The sequence below is a fragment of the Lithobates pipiens genome, unplaced genomic scaffold (assembly GCF_037356315.1).
Source record: "Lithobates pipiens isolate NorthernLeopardFrog02 unplaced genomic scaffold, aLitPip1_a1.2 Scaffold_8, whole genome shotgun sequence".
Lineage (NCBI taxonomy): Eukaryota > Metazoa > Chordata > Amphibia > Anura > Ranidae > Lithobates > Lithobates pipiens.
Window position 1 is genome coordinate 408904487 of NW_027507903.1, and position 17781 is coordinate 408922267.

Consider the following 17781-nt stretch of genomic DNA (forward strand, 5'->3'; position numbering starts at 1 on the left):
CGACGCACGGGAGCGGAGAACGGCGGCAAATTCAAAAAAGTAAAAACACACAAAACACACACAGCACTGTAATCTTACAGATTACAGTGCTGTATTAAAAAATACACACCTCTTTGTCCCTAGTGGTCTGTGCAATGCCCTGCATGCACTTTTATATTATAAATACAGTTTTTTCTGCCTGGAATTTGGAGATTGTCCATAGCAACCAAAACATGTCCCTTTTTCATTTTTTTGGGGGATTTGATTACATTATTGAATAATTTTTATTATTCTTTATTATATTATAAACTTTATCATACCCGGGATGTCCGCTAGACTCTGGTTTGAAGAGATTTCAGAGCGTTATTCCTAAGAATTACAGGACTACAAAATAAAAGCCAGATTTCCATGCAAAATAATTGTACCGCTTTCAGCACCTTATTCCAGACTGAATCATACCGCCAGGGAGGTTAAGGTGAGAGTTTGTTCATCACCGTTTGTTCATCCATTTTTCATCGTTGGTGTTTTAAATATATGGACTATTTGTTTACACATATATTGATTGATATATTTTTTTTACACGGTTTTTTGCACTTAGCAATTTCAGGACTGTATTATTTTGGCATATTTTGCGCAGGACTCTAATTTGTTTATCACTGTATTTGGTAGTTTGTGTTCACTATCTCGTCTTGCTGCATTTTTTGCATTTTTTGCACGTGCACTTTGCGATTATTTATTACTGTTTATTTAGTTTTTTTAGAGATATTTACATACCCTATTCCATCTTCCACGTAGTAGCGCGAAGGTCCTTCCTTTTTTGTATTTTCATTGGTGAGGATGTTGGGTGTATTGGTGCATAAGACAGAGACCCGAGGCGGGGGTAATAAGCCACAAGTGCATCTGATCTCCTTTACAGCTAGGTAAGCAGTAGACTGTGCGGAGGTGGAGGCACTATCCTATTTTTCTTCTAACCTTTCCTGTGGTGTTTTGTTCAAATGCCACTGCTGAGGAACACATTGATGTACCACTTTCTACACATGGACTTTTTTGGTTCTTTTTCCGTTAAGGACTAAACAGTGACTTTTTCACCAATTGCACTATTTTGAACCAACAAAATTTATTTTTACAGGTTATATATTAATTTGTCACTAATTGAAGGTATCATTTAGATTATCAACCATTAATCAGCGCAACTTGGACTTTTTAATTTTGTACGATATTGTGTGTGTCTCACATGAAGTTGCATCAGAGTTTTAGATTTCCGTATACATTTATGAGTTTTAACCACCTTTGTTTCACAGATAGCGCAGTATTTTATTTTTGTTACATAACGTGAGGTGTCCCAATACGACAAATCCAGAGTCTATCAAATATGTAGGTTTAGACAGGAATTGCAAGGGCTTACCCAGATCGTGTAAGATCAAAAGACCATTAGAATAGGTGAAAGCGAGTGCCATCTGACGGTTTTTTTGCTCACAGACCCTCCACACTAGCCTCTGGGCTCCCCCTGAGCAAACCCGAGCCGATTTTGCCACCAGCCCGCACTTTAATCCGGCCCGCAACCGGCTCCATCCCCGGATTTTCGGCCGCCATCTTGCGGGCTACGAGGCCTCCGTGTCCGGGATCGATTACATCGTTTGGCCTCCCCTTCCAGCACCAGCAGCAGCTCCCGTGTTTGATCATAGGACAGCAGGATTTTTGCCTCAAGGCAACTCACTTGCCCTTGATTCTGGCCCGTGGCTGGTTCCATCCCCCGGCATTCGGCCGTCATCTTATGGCCCTCGAGGCCTACAGATCTGCCGGGACCTATTGCAGTGACCATCCGGACCTGCAGCCACCCTCCCCTGGCAGCGCCCGCACTGTAGCAAAGGATCACGGGCTCTGTGTCCCACGGCTGCTTGCCCGCCCTGTGGGCTACTCAGGCCTCCAAGTGCCACCCACCCTCTTGCGGCCTACTCCAACATCTCCAAGCCCGATTGCCGCACTCTGCAGGTTTAGTGGCAGCAGCCTTACACTCTCTTGCACCAGAGAACTGGCAATACTTCATCTCTGAGTCCCAGGGGTGGCTGGAGCAGCACTATACGAACAGTGCATCAGGAACTAAGGTGAGAGGCGGCCATCTTGGTACAACCCTGACCCACCTACAGCCCGTCTGTTCCCCCATACTCAGATTCTCACCCTGCCACTTCATAGCAATACTCCACCAATTGGGGGCTCACCCAGGCCATGGCGCCGACAAATTTACACCTTTACCCAGCCCTGTCCCCGCTACCAGCTGCAACCACTATCTCACTACCCCCACACAGGCCTGATTTGCTCTCAGTGGGGACCCAAGAGCACCTCATTTACTCTATCACCCCCCAGGTTCAACTTCTCCTCACCATCTTGGCGAGTACAGCCTCATCGCCTTGCGGTCAGAGACCACTATCATTCTACATCTCACGGACTGTTTTACCACAAATCCTGGTTGCTAGATCTTTACCGTATACATATCAGGCAACATGTAGCCACACAAAGATCTTGATACAGGCTATAACCCTGAGACAGGGAAATAAGATGAACTAAAGTTATATTCACAACCAATTGGGGGCGCTTGCGAGTCGTGATGCAGTTCATCATCCGTAACTAAGAACCCCATTGATTCAGCGAGGATTCAACACAAACTGTAGGGATCTATTACCTTAACCACTTAAGGACTGCCGCATGGCAATGTACATCGGCAGGATGGCACCGACAGGCACAAGCACGTACATGTACGTGCTTTCCTTCCAGCGCGTGGGGGGTCCGATTGGACCCCCTCCCGCTGGATGCGGCGGTCCGTTTCGCTTCAGGAGCGATCCGGGATGAGGGGATGGCTGTTGGTTTCTGGTCATCCCCTCTCGATCGCGACTGGCGAATGAGAAGCTTCCCCCGCCTGTGTAGTGTAAACAGAGGCAGGGAGGAAGTGATGTCATTCTCTTCGGGGCGGTCTTTTTGACCGAACTGCGAGGAGAACACATAGTAAGTGTGCACCAACACTACACTGACATGTAGGTACACATAGGCACACAAATCCCCCCCGCATTGTTAGTGGGAACAGCCCAGATACCTGCTGGGCACCTGCGTTTTGCCCCTCCGCCCAGCCCACCCAAGTGCAGTATCGATCTATCACTGTCACTTACAAAACACTAAACACATAACTGCAGCATTCGCAGAGTCAAGCCTGATCCCTGCGATCGCTAACAGTTTTTTTGGTAGCGTTTTATATTTAAATCCTGAAGGCAGTGCTTGGGTTTCGGGGTCCCGTACGTGGCTAGGCTCACAAAAAGTCCCCCACATGTGGTATCCCCATGCTCGGGAGAAGCAGCAGAATTTATTTTGGGGTGTAATTTCACTTATGCCCATAGCATGTGTGAGCAATATATCATTTAGTGACAACTTTGTGCAAAAAAAAAAATAAATTTTAATATTCCTGCAACTTGTGGCAAAATATCAAATATTTAATGGACTCAACATGCCTCTCAGTAAATAGCTTGGGGTGTCTACTTTCCAAAATGGGGTCATTGGGGGGGGGGGGGGTGTGCTATTTTGGCATTTTATGGCCTTCGAAACTGTGATAGGTAGGGAGGAGTGAAATCAAAAATTTGCACCCTTAGAAATCCTGAAGGCAGTAATTGGTTTTCGGGGTCCTGTACGCGGCTAGACTCCCAAAAAGTCCCACATATGTGGTATCCCCGTACTCAGGAGAAGCAGCAGAATATATTTTGGGGTGCAATTCCACATATAACTATGACATGTGTGAGCAATATATCATTTAGTGACAAATTTTTGTAAACTTTTTATTTTTTGTGTCATTATTCAATCACTTGGGACAAAAAAATATTCAATGGGCTCAACATGCCCCTCAGAAATTTCCTTGGGGTGTCTACTTTCCAAAATGGGGTCATTGGGGGGGGGGGGGTTGTGTTATTTTGGCATTTTAGGAGAAGCAGCAGAATATATTTTGGGGTGCAATTAAACTTTTTTTTGTGTCATTATTCAATGACTTGGGACAAAAAAAAATATTCAATGGGCTCAACATGCCCCTCAGCAATTTCCTTGGGGTGTCTACTTTCCAAAATGGGGTCATTTGGGGGGTTTGTACTGCCCTGCCATTTTAGCACCTCAAGAAATGAGAAAGGCAGTTATAAATTAAAAGCTGTGTAAATTCCAGAAAATGTACTCTAGTTTGTAGACGCTATAACTTTTGCGCAAACCAACAAATATACGCTTATTGACATTTTTTTTACTAAAGACTTGTTGCTGAATACATTTTGGCCTAAATGTATGACTAAAATTTAGTTCATTCGATTTTTCTTATAACAAAAAGTAGAAAATATATTATTTTTAAAAAAAATTCAGTCTTTTTCCTTTTATATCGTAAAAAATAAATATCGCAGAGGCAATCAAATACCATCAAAAGAAAGCTCTATTTGTGGGAAGAAAAGGACGCAAATTTCGTTTGGGTACAACATTGCATGACCGCACAATTACCAGTTAAAGCAGTGCAGTGCGAAATTGTAAAAAGACCTCTGGTCCTTAGGCTGACAATTGGTCTGGGGCTGAAGTGGTTAAATAGCCATATTTCATATAAACACCCCTACAGTTCATACTAGTGCATGCCGTTGGGCAGGAGGGAGTACAATCACCGTGCGCAACAGCACTCTTTAACCACATACCCACTACATAATAAGGAGCAAAAGAATATGGCTCAAAAAGGTCCCTCACGGCTGTCACTGGCCCTCAATTAAAGTGTCCTTCAAAACAGAATAACAGCGATCTCCCCTCCCAGATCACAAAGGCAGACCTGGATTCCAGCTTAACCAAGATCTACGGAAAACTTGTAGACAAAGTACAGTGTGAACTCCAAAAAACAACAAACACACTCACTCAATAAATTGCAACTCTAGGAGGTCGCACGGGTGTTCTTAAAACCAAACACGATGAGCTATCACTTGCGTACAGCGATCTTAGAAGGGACTTTGAGCTCTCGGCCGAAAACCACTCTTACAATCAAGTGGAGGATTTGGACAATCGCAACCGTAGGAACAACCTGAGGATTTGTGGCATCCCAGAGTCTGTCACGGAATTGATGCCTGCGGGGTCCAGGTTGTTCCACAATCTCCTCCCGGATTTACCTCCATCCTCATTTATGTGTGAAAGGATTCATAGGGCCTTGCATCCCAAACTTCCCCCAGACAAACCTTCACGGGAAATTATTCTATACATGAAAGACTTCATCACAAAAGAAAGTATACTTAGAGCATCTAGGAACATGCATAATATTGAATTGGATGGCTCAAGAATTCAGATATTCCCAGATATCTCACAAGCTACCTTGGAGAGGAGAGGCAAAATGAAAGAGATAACTTTGGTATTACAATCAGCTCATACCATATACCGGTGGGGTTTCCCATTTAAATTAACAGTGCCTCACAATGGTACTACTTACACTGTCTTCAACATCTCAGAAGGTAAAGATCTTCTAGTAAAGTTGGGTCTCCTGGATCCGGGTACAGTTGCAAGACCACCTTCTACTCCTCATACCTCACCTATCTGGGCCACCCCAGCCACACGTCGAGGACAAGGAAGATGGCACCCTTCAATCAGAAATTTGGATGCCTGAAGCTATATTTGAATTCTACCGGCAGCTATGACTTCACCCTTCTTCAGGAGCAGAGGAAAAGATTTTCTTTTTTTTTTGCTTTACACATGATCCTAAGAACAATTTTTATAGTTTTTGTTAGGTGCTCGTCTTCTCAGTAATATCAGTCACCCCTGGTTGCCTAGGCTAGGATGGAGGAGCGGAGGTCCCGATCACCGGTGGACAGACACCACACATACACGATTGTACGTGAATAATGACTGCGAAATGTATTAACTCACACATAGCCTTTTATGCAGTACAAGAAAAAGACCCTGCCCCGTAGAGGGGCCAATTGGGTCATTACACATAAACATACGTCAGCATTATACTTCCTCAAGCAATAGTCGTTGTTTAGAAATATAGACCAAAAGTTAGTAAATTTGTCCTAGCTCGTTACACTTGCGCATCAGTATCTGCTGACTGACCCCAAATATGTCAAGAGTTCAGCAAAACCATTCTCAACCAGTATTGCCCCACCATGCGGTTGGTGTCACAAGTTGAAACAGACAGTTGACCACCAACAGCTGTTTCCGCAGATGTTAGTATAGAAACTTGAGACAGACCTTCTGGTCAGACTTGAGTAACATCTTCTTTTTGTCACGCTACTAGTTATCACGTTATCAGTAGTTTGTCACGTACACATAGCCCAGGCTTTGCTACTTATAAAATAAAATTAAAGCATAAATGTAAAGGTACCCCATACCTTATAATCCTCCCTTTGGCCATTCTGTACTATACAGAATGGTCAAAACCTAATCAAGGTTCATGTTCCTGATTCTCATACCAAATATTTGAACTATTGGGAATGGCGGTTAACTTTAGGGTCTCCTGATTTGATACAGTCCCCTTAGCAGAACAAAGACATCTTACAATTCTATAGCAAGCGTATAAAAATAAAATAAAAAGCAATATGATCACAATAGTCATGGCTGTGTTTTTTAACCAAGAGGTTATATTTCCAAGACTAAAATTGGCTAGAGGGTCCCATGTTATTGCAATATTCCTAGCCTCATCTTGGAGTTTATTTACTTCTTTTCTGTGTTGTGCAATTATATCATAGTAATCAGGTATTTCAATGCTAGTATTATGAATCCAGGTACAGCACTCATAGTCTTCCGTAATTTCACAAAGCCCTGTGAGTGCTGCACTCATACTTTCTATGGCCAGTTCATGTAGTTCTAGCTGTTTCCTTATTGCCCTAGTTTCTATGTTTAATTTAGTGATATCGTCTAAATTCTTTTCCAAGATCTCATCAATAATTCCAGTATAATTATTCAGTCTCTTCATTAAATCTATTCCCCATCCTGTCCAGGATGGGAACCAGGCCCATGCCATATCTTTTACTAGGAATATCTTTCTCTTATTACGATGTTTAAGGGGATATCTGGGATGAACACTGGCTTCAAAAAGGTGACTCCCTTCTTTATCCCCCAGCACACCCATAATGGGGGCTAGTGCTGCGAGATAACACCATCCCTGGGGTTTTGTGGGGATCCAAGGGTGACAAAGCTTCCCACAACAGATATAAGTATTATTCCCCAAGGCTATGGGGCGCTTGAGGAACACTTTATACAAGTTGTCGGAATAGCCAGAAAATGTAAGAGTTGATAAGAGTTGAGCCATAGGGGAAGTGGTGCTGGTATTTAAGAATTGGTATAATGTGGTGTTTAAGGTGGTGTCTTGAGTTCTATAAAAGGTCTCGTTTAATGCTGTCATTGAAATATTAAGCTTTGATTGCTTACAAATTTCGGCTCCCTTGGTAGTATTTCCCAACCTAAAACACCAATCTGGATAATGGCTTCTACCTATGATCTGAAAAGTGAGGGTTTTGTTAGAAGCTTTTCTTGTAACATCGGTAAGAACTATTGGGGGTGTGCCATTAAGGAGAAGGGTGAAATTTAAAGGTATGGCCATCAAAGGAATCCTAGCAGTACTAGGGTGAAGCTTACTACATATCCAGCATTTATCAAAACCTGATTTTTGGGCATAACTGTATTTAAATTTTAATAACAACATTTTATCAGTAAATTCTTGAGGAGGTTCACTTCTTTTGTGTCTCTCAGCGGGTGTATTATTTGTTTTGGGGGAGGGAGTCCCGCAAGTCCCTTTCAAGGGTCCCAAATCTTCTGGGTGGTATATACAATTAGCTATCAACCAGGTTGGTAAAAACACTACTAGGGCAGTACAGCATAAGAGGCATAAGGCCTTTCCTGATATTAAAGGTAAAAACATTTCTACAAGTAGTTCTTATGCTTGTCCGTCTTCCTCGCTATTTTGTTGAGTTTCAAGGGTTAATTGTCCAATGCCTTCCTGAATCTCTTGGAGTTCCGGTGGCTGTTCGGGTGGGTCGGGTTCTTCTTCAACAAGCGGGGGGTCCGGAGTTGCGGGAAGCGGTGGGCACTTTTTCAGCCTGCTGGCGTGGATCCAGGTGTTTCCTTGGTCAGTCAGGACCGCAGTTCTGGACACCTTTTCAACCTTCCAAGGTCCAGAGTAGATTGGTCCGATCCTCTTTTTGTGTGCCAGTTGCTTGACTAGCACTTGATCTCCTGGGATGAAGGGGTGTGTTGGCTCTGTGGGGACAGGAGAGAAGGTGACAGAAACTTGTTTGTTCATTTCATGAAGCATACTTACCAGTTTTTTCACGTACATTTCCTGTTGGGAATAAATGTCAATATCAGTGTCTTGGTCTAATGGGGGTAATTCTATGTTTGCGGGGATTCCCATGAGGACCTCAAAGGGTGATAATTTTGTTCTAGCATGTGGTGTGGTCCTAATTTGGAACAATACAGCAGGCAGATGGTCAAGCCATCCTTTCAACATGCCTCCTGTGGCCTTTTTAAGTTTATCTTTAATATTCCTATTCATTCTTTCCACGACTCCTGCACTTTGTGGGTGATAGGGGATGTGCAATTTCCATTGCAGCCCCAAAAGTTTGGCTACAGTCTGGGTCACAGAGGAACTGAATGCGGGTCCTCTGTCTGACCAAATGGATGTAGGTATGCCGAACCTACAAATCCAGTGATTGAGCAAACACTTTGCTGCTATGTTGGCTGTTTCACCTGTACAGGGGGTCGCTTCGACCCAGCCTGACCAGCGGTCCACGATAACGCAAAGACATTTTATATTCCCTTTTTGTTTCGGCATATGTGTGAAGTCTATCTGTAGATCTGTCAGAGGCCCCAAGGGCGGGGGCAAGTGACCATGCAAACCATGTCTCTTCCCTTGCACATTGTTTTGGGCACATGTAAGACAACTCCTAGTCAGGAGCTTGGCCTGTTTACCCAGATTATTTGTGCAGAAGGATTTTATGTATATATTGGTCAGAGGGGCAGCCCCTATATGTCCTGGACCATGGAGATATGAGAGTATAAGTACACAGTTTGTTTCGGGTATGCCCAGGATCTTCCCCTCTTTTGACCAAAGACCTTCAGGGTCTTTGGTCAATCCTTCCTTTGTCCAAAAATGGACATCATCTTCTGTGGCCATTGATTGCATCTGTGCTATGACAGTTTTAAAGTTAGGTGCTGCGAAATGTTCCTTGAAAAACATTGTTGTGGGGGCAGGTGGGTTAGGGGAAAAGGCAGCAGCTCTTTTAGCTTCTCTGTCAGCAAGAGCATTCCCTTTTGAAACACGACTGCTGTCTGAGGAGTGTGCCTTTACTTTAATTATGGCTACCTTTTTTGGAAGAAGAATGGCTTGGAGGAGAGCACTAATCTGTGTGGAGTTGGCAATTATTTTGTTGTCTGCTGTTTTAAAACCTCTATTGGCCCATATCACACCAAAATCATGCACCACTCCAAAAGCATATCTACTGTCTGTGTAGACGTTCACCTCTTTACCGGTGAATAGAATGCAGGCCCTAGTGAGGGCTTCTAACTCTGCTACCTGGGCTGAAGAAGGAGGTAATGATTTTGCCTCCAGTACGATGTCTGGTAGTTGAACAACTGCATAACCGGTTAAAAAGGTGGAGTCAGAGGGACGTGAGCAGCTACCGTCAATGAAAACATCCTCTGCACCTGAGATAGGGGTGTCAGTGAGATCCGGTCTGGGACTGGTAATAGCAGCAACCTTTTCCGAACAGTCATGTATAATGTCTGGGTCATGTGGTAAACGCAACATGGAATGCAAAAGGCGCACAGCTGGGTTGCTGGCAGGCACATATTTGAGTGTGAGGTTATCAGTGTTCATCAGTGTTATCTCATAACCACTAAGTCTTTGCGAGGTCATATGTTGGGTATTCATGTTCTGAATAAGATGCGTGACTGAATGAGTGGTATAGAGAGTCAATGGGTGACCTAGCACTAATTTGTTTGCATCTTGTACAGCCATTGCACAGGCAGCAAGATTTTGGAGACAGGATGGCATTCCCTGTACTTGGATGGGGAGTTTTTTTGATAGATATGAGACAGGGCGATACCCTGATCCATGTTGTTGTGTTAGCACGGCGGCAAAAGAGCTTCCTGAAACTACACAGTAAAGTTGAAAAGGTTTACCGTAGTTCACCAACCCTAGGGCGGGGGCACTTGACAGGCTGTATAGTAAAGCTTTAAAAGCTTTCAGTCTGTCTTCTGTCCAATCTATCAATTTGGGGGCGTTTGACCCAGTAGCCTCTCGTAGGATGCTATCGTAGTGAGAACAGTCGGGGATCCACTGGCGACAATATACAATTGCGCCTAGGAAAGAAAGAAGTGCTGCTTTGTCTTTTGGAGGACTGAGAGCCTGCAGGGCTGTGGCGCGTTTGGGTGACACCAGCCTTGTTCCTTCTCTAAGGATACAACCTAAGTATTCAACCTGGGATTGGCACCATTGCACCTTCTTCCTGGAGGCGAGGTGTCCAGCTCGGGCTAGGTGTCCCAACAGTGATGTTGAATCGACCGCACAATCTTCAGCAGTTCGACTGCACAGGAGCAAGTCGTCCACATACTGTATCAGTACCGACCCTCGCTCAGATGTCCAAGACTTGACAGTCTCATTGAGCACCATTGAGAAGGCGGCTGGGCTGTCTACATACCCTTGCGGTAAACGCGTCCAGGTTAGTTGGCCCCCGGCCCAAGAGAAGGCGTAGATTGGTTGCGCCTCCTCAGCAATAGGAACGCTAAAGAAAGCATTCGCTAGATCAATTACCGTATAACAGAGGGAGCCTGCCAGTATGCGTGAGAAAATAAATGTGATATCTGACACTAAGGGCGGGAGTGGAACCACTTGTTTGTTTACTGCTCTGAGGTCTTGGACTAATCTCCACTCGCCACTGGCCTTCTTTACAGGGTAAATGGGTGTGTTCCAGGGGCTAATAATTGGTTTTAGGATACCTTTAGATATGTAATCATTGATCTGGGGGGAAATGCCTTGGGTTTTTTCGGGGGGCAAGGGGTATTGTTTGTGATATTGTGTCTCTGCATCAGGGCGCATCTGTGGGGAGTAAGGTGTACAGTTGATGAAACCCACGCTCCCCTTGTTTTCTGCCCAGATGGCATGTGTTTCAAGGGGGGCGGGTAAGATCATGAAGAAGCCTCTGTGTGTATGTCGTTTAGGGGCATGCAAGTCACAAAGTGGGGAGCTGGCTGTGAGGGAACCTTTCTTGTCAAATTTTATCGTAATGTTACGTTTGGACAGTAGATCCCTGCCCATGAGAGACACAGGACAGGAGGGCAAGATTGCAAAACTCTGGGTGCATAGTTCTTGTCCTTCTGGAGTGGCTGCAGATAACGGTGGTGTGATGGGGTGGGTGACAGATGTCCCATTTATACCAATAGAGTTTCCCTCAGTACATTGTGGTGTGTCAAAAATAACATCATTCACTAAACTGAATGTGGCCCGGAATCCAGTAGAAAACACACTAGGTGATTGTCTACTCGCAATACAACTTGAGGAAGGCTTTTCCATGAGGGGTTGTAACACACTAGGCTGAGGGAAGGGACATACTCTAGGCATCCCTATTGGGGTGATTGTTGTTGGCGAGATGGCCATTGCATGGGAATTCTTGGTGCATTTTGAGGAGGAGAGGGGTTTGAGTTTGTATATCGGGCGAATGTTTGAGGCTGCATGGCTGGTGACTGGGGGTAATAGGGTGGTGTTTGACGAGGGCCCTGGTTTAGTGGGTAATGGGGACGTGTGAAACGATTTTGGGGATTAAATCCCTTTCCCCTACCTCTCCTTTGTCCTGTCCTATAAGGGCATTGAGATTTCCAATGACCCTGTTCTCCACAGTTATAACACCCTTGATCAGGCGGGTAGGGCTGCATGACCATTAATTGTGGGGGTGGCTTTGGGTCGGGTACTGGAGTCTGGGTCTGAGCGAGAGAGGGGAATATGCCTCCCTTTTGATCAAACACCCCTGATGTTTCTCTAGATCTGGTATCCTTCATGAAGGCATCCGGTGTTTGCTCGGCCCATTTTGGGTTGGTAAATTTAAGAAGCTGGGTGACCTTTGGGTCCCCTCCAGACATGATAGTAGTGGTAAATAATTGCGATGTAGCACCATCTACTGCCTTCCAGAGGCTATAAACCCTTGTACAGAAGTCAAAGAATTTCTCTTTGGGTAGTTGTTTGGCCAAAATAAGCTCTTGTAGAGCCGATGACCCTTTATATAGGGTGGACCAATGATTTCCCATTCCTTTCCAGAAGGACACCCAATCCTGTTTTCCATGAATATGTGCTGCCCATAAATCGTCTGTGGGTTGATCCTCTGGGCTGTCGGGGTCTACTATACTCAATATTCCTTTGATGTCGTCTTTATCTAGATTAGTACCCGCACTATATTTTGCAAGAAAATTACCCGCCTCCCTTGGGTTCTTCTTCGGGTTGGGGCATAATTCTTTTATTTTGGACAGCGTTCCTAAAGGCAAAGGAAGGTGTATCTCAGTGTTACCTATTTGCATCAGGGGAAGTTTTAGGGAGGGGGCACTCGCTTCCCCCTCTTTTTCCTCTTCGCTTTCTGTAGCTGGAGGTTGTATTTCCATACTAGTGCCTGTTTGGGGAACTGCATCCGGCTTCTCTACTTTAGAGGGTTTTAGTTTGGTTTGACTACGTGTGGTTGTGGAGGGCTCGGTAATGATCTGCTCTTGTGCTTTTTTCAATGCCCTCTCCCTTCTTTCTAATTCCTTCTGATACTTTTCTAATTCCATCCTTTGCTTTTCCCACTTATCTTCTGCTTCCCTTTGCTTTAACATAAAGTCCTCCATTTTCTGCTCAAGCTCCTTCTCCTCGGGGGTCAACTTTCTTATCCTTTGCTCTTCTAGTATCCGCTCGACTACTCTCCTTTGCTCTTCCTTTTTATCCCTACTTTCTTGTTCCCATCTGGCTATTTGTCCTTCGTCAGCAGCCCCATATACCATTGTAGCAAGCACCGAGGGGTCTAAAGAGGGATATAATTGTAAGACGGGGCCTGGTGGGCCTCCTGGGTTTTTGACAGTGACATAGGGTGGTGGTAGCTCGTACATTGGGACCGACTGGACTCGTGGAGGGGGTGTGGGAGGAGGTGCATTGGGGCTTTGCTGTTTGTTGCCAGGATTTGTTTTGACAACATATTTCTTTCTATACTTGGAAAGACATTTGCTCCAGATACGGTAGCAATCTTTCATGTATTGAGGGTTATCCCATTTCCCAGGGGGATATGAGTGTTTGTGGGCCTGGCAGACCTTGCTTACTTCCTGCCAAACATCCTCTGAGCAGGGTCCTTGCGGTCCCGGATCGTGGATACCTAGCTGTTGACACCTCTCCCGGACCTGTGTCCAAAAAGGCTCTACTTGTGGATCTGGTAAATGGTTTTTAATAAAATCATAAGGGGATGGAATTGCCATGTCCTGGTTCTGGACTCCTACAGAATTCCCCATCTGATAGTTTTTCTTACAGTATAAAATAAAAGCAATTTCGGCGACAAATATTTTCCTTACACTCTATAATAATTCTTATACTCTATATACTTACACGTGTACCTAGAGAAAAACAGGCATATTCTTTATTATACTTTAAGGCATAAAACAACCATATTGCAATACATTTATCAGTTTATAGTGCACTTTTTCTAAATTTTCTAGATGGGCGTCCACTCCACCAATCCCTTTGTCACGGGCGTAATCTGCTACCTCCCGTGTCTAAAATACTACCACCAATAGTTTTAAGTCAGACCAACCTAGTCGGACTCCCCTAAACCTATAAATTCCTTGCGAGCTCTTTTAACCTCCCGAGGGACCAACCTAGTCCGTCGCGAAGGCACAGTTATTTCTTTTAAATTAAACTAAGTTCATGGCGACCATCTGGACAGAGTAAGTATTCACACCATTCACCTTTTAGGCAAAAAGGAGTAAAGTGACTTACCTGCCGCAAGATGACCCCACTTCTGGTACCAAAACTGTTAGGTGCTCGTCTTCTCAGTAATATCAGTCACCCCTGGTTGCCTAGGCTAGGATGGAGGAGCGGAGGTCCCGATCACCGGTGGACAGACACCACACATACACGATTGTACGTGAATAATGACTGCGAAATGTATTAACTCACACATAGCCTTTTATGCAGTACAAGAAAAAGACCCTGCCCCGTAGAGGGGCCAATTGGGTCATTACACATAAACATACGTCAGCATTATACTTCCTCAAGCAATAGTCGTTGTTTAGAAATATAGACCAAAAGTTAGTAAATTTGTCCTAGCTCGTTACACTTGCGCATCAGTATCTGCTGACTGACCCCAAATATGTCAAGAGTTCAGCAAAACCATTCTCAACCAGTATTGCCCCACCATGCGGTTGGTGTCACAAGTTGAAACAGACAGTTGACTACCAACAGCTGTTTCCGCAGATGTTAGTATAGAAACTTGAGACAGACCTTCTGGTCAGACTTGAGTAACATCTTCTTTTTGTCACGCTACTAGTTATCACGTTATCAGTAGTTTGTCACGTACACATAGCCCAGGCTTTGCTACTTATAAAATAAAATTAAAGCATAAATGTAAAGGTACCCCATACCTTATAGTTTTTAATTTAGCAAGTGCTAAAGTTTGACTTATTATGATTAGTACAGTTCTATTCCTTCATAAGTTATCAGTTTGGTATTACATAATTCCTCCTATGGGATCTCATTTGTTCTTATGCACCTACCCCCCCCCTTTTTTTTTCTCTTACTGGACCCTAAAAACTAATTTTATAGCACAAATAATTGCAAGTTCTAAAGTTTGTCTTATTATGATCAACACTTAGCATTTCCACACCTTTAAAATGTTTAGAGTTGGTATTATATAACTCCTTCTATGGGTCCCCATGTGACACTATGCACCTAAAGAAATAAGAGAAAGAAGGGGAATTTTCTAAAGGAAAGGGGCTTTTTTTTCTTTTCTTTCTCTCTTTCTCTCTCCGTAGGGTCATAACATGCTCTCATTTTTTTTTTCAGTTTATAAGATCCTCGCTGAGGCTGTTCTGCTCCGCATCTGCTTGTTTGTTCCCCTAGTTACAAAGGACTGCTAAATCATGGTTCATCTAGTGGATACACTTCTACTACTGATCCTGCTATCCATTGTTTTTTTGGAGGATACTCCATTTGTGAGTAACGGACATTATTGTCCACAACAATTTTATTTTTGGTCAGTTAGTGCTTCTCACACTGACCCCATGTTTTTAATAACAATAATTCATACAATTACATTATTATATTCTATTTTTTCATAAATTTGAATAGGTCAAACAAATATTCTCTACGTTATTTAAAGCGTTATGATGGTGCGTTTTTGTGCTTTGCAGCACTCTCACTTTACAGGCTCTCACTATTTTTTGGGTTCTACGTTTCAAGAACCCTAATCTACATTGTTTACGGATATAGGTACAACATATTTTTCGTTAAAAGGTTAACTAGAAAATACATACACAAGACTTTGATGTATAACTTAATATTATGTATACTTGATAATACAGTTGGCTACACAGTGACCGCGGATTTCCTCTCTTTGTCAGGTAATTTTTCCGTCTTTTATTACACCTTGTTTAAGGGGACAACCACATTACCAATACCAAATCAACTCAGCCACAGATCAGGCCCTGGGTCTTGTGATCCAATACCACTACCTCATAGCCATTGTCGCCTGTTTATACCTCCACAATGGGTCTCAGGGTGATCTCTCACAATGCCCAGGTCATTAATTCACCTCATAAGAGAAGAAAAACCTTTCGCCACTACAAAAGATTGGGTGCGGATATAATCTTAATGCAAGAAACCCATTTTGCTACAGACAAATACCCTACATTTTTTGACAAAAGTTTTAGCCAATTTTACTGTACTTACAACACGAAATCTAGGGAAGCCGCCATATTCATTAGAAACTCTGTAGTTTTTGAGATTCAGAGTTTCTATAAAGACCCAGATAGTCGTTATTTAATTCTGAAAGGCACAATTAAAGGTCGCTCCATCACCATTGCCTCAGTTTATGCTCCGAACGATGCCCATTCAAACTTTTTCAACAAATTTTTTTACACTCTAGATAATTATCACTCCACGCACTTAGACTTCTACAAAAATCTCCTCTCTGCACCACAACCCTCTCCCAAACAATCCTCTTTAGACTGGCTTAATGACATTACACTACCCACTCTCTCTAGAGAACAAATTGAATCTCTTGCCCCATGCACTGACATTGAAATCAACAAAATCATTGGAACATTAAAGATTTCCACAGCTCCTGGCCCAGACGGCTTTTCCACGCCCTATTATAAAAAAATTGCCTCTACTCTTACACCACACCTTACTAAACTATATAACGATATCTTACAAGGCGCCCAATTCCCATCTGAAATGCTTTTAGCCAATATGTCCCTTCTTCCCAAACCAAATAAAGACCATACTACCCACCAAAATTACCACCCAATATCAGTGATCGACAATGACTTAAAAATAATTGGCCGTATCTTCGCAGACAGACTATCCAGAGTTATCTCTCCATTAGTAGACCCCGATCAAACAGGCTTCATTCTAAACAGACAAATAACAGATAACACTGACCTCAAATAGTATTCAAGTTTCCAACCTACATTCCAAACCCACACCACTACTTAGCCTTGATATACACAAAGCTTTTGATAGCGTTTCCTGGTCATATCTTGACATTCTACTCCCCAAATATGGCATTAACAATGACTTCTTACATGGCTTGAAGGCTCTGTATCATAACCCACAAACACGTATTAAACGCCCAGGCAACAACTCTGACTTACCAAGGGTATACCAGACAGGGATGTCCCCTCTCCCCTCTACTTTTCGCACTTGCGATAGAACCCCTAGCCTGCACTATAAGAAACAACATAGACATTAAAGGATACTCCAAGGGATCCAGAGAATATAAATTAAGTCTTTATGCAGGTGATTTGCTTCTATTTATAACTGACCTTCTCATCTCCCTACCCAATTTAACTAAAACCCTCGACATCTTTCATGACTTGACAGGTCTTTGTGTAAATTTGTCTAAGTGCTCAGCTTTACCGATCAGCATTCCCTCAAACTTAATATCTTCACTTAAAGATAAATTCTCATTCAATTAGAGCGCAGACTCATTCAGATATCTAGGTATCCAGATTACTCCATTATATAAATCACTATACCAAGCAAACTACCCCCCATTAATTAACAATATTAAAAATCTGTTTAAACTTTGGTCATCATACCAAATCTCATTCTCGGGCAGAATAGTTGCCATGAAAATGATGATTTTACCAAAACGTTTTTTTTTTTTCAGAGCCCTTTCCCTTACATTAGCTAAAAAAACACTAGATTCCCTACAAAGAGACATCAATAAATTTATTTGGCTAAACAAGAAACCCAGATTTAGCTATTCCCTTATGTTTAGACCCCAAATAAAAAGAGGTCTTGGCATCCCCAACCTCTGGCATTATTAACTTTCGGCCAGATTCACCCAATTAGCCCAATGGTATTCCCCTTCACTCCATATCCCTTGGCTCTGTTTTGAGGAAGAATCTATCCTACCCTACAATCTACAAGGACTCCTCTGGTCCAAATCTATCCCACCACAAAAACTAAGACATTTAAAGCTTATTGTCACTCACACTCTTCAACTATTAAAATAAACAGGTCACTAAATTCAAATTATACTCTGACACTCCTCCCCCTTGCTTCCATTCTAGGCGACCCTCGCTTTTTCTCCC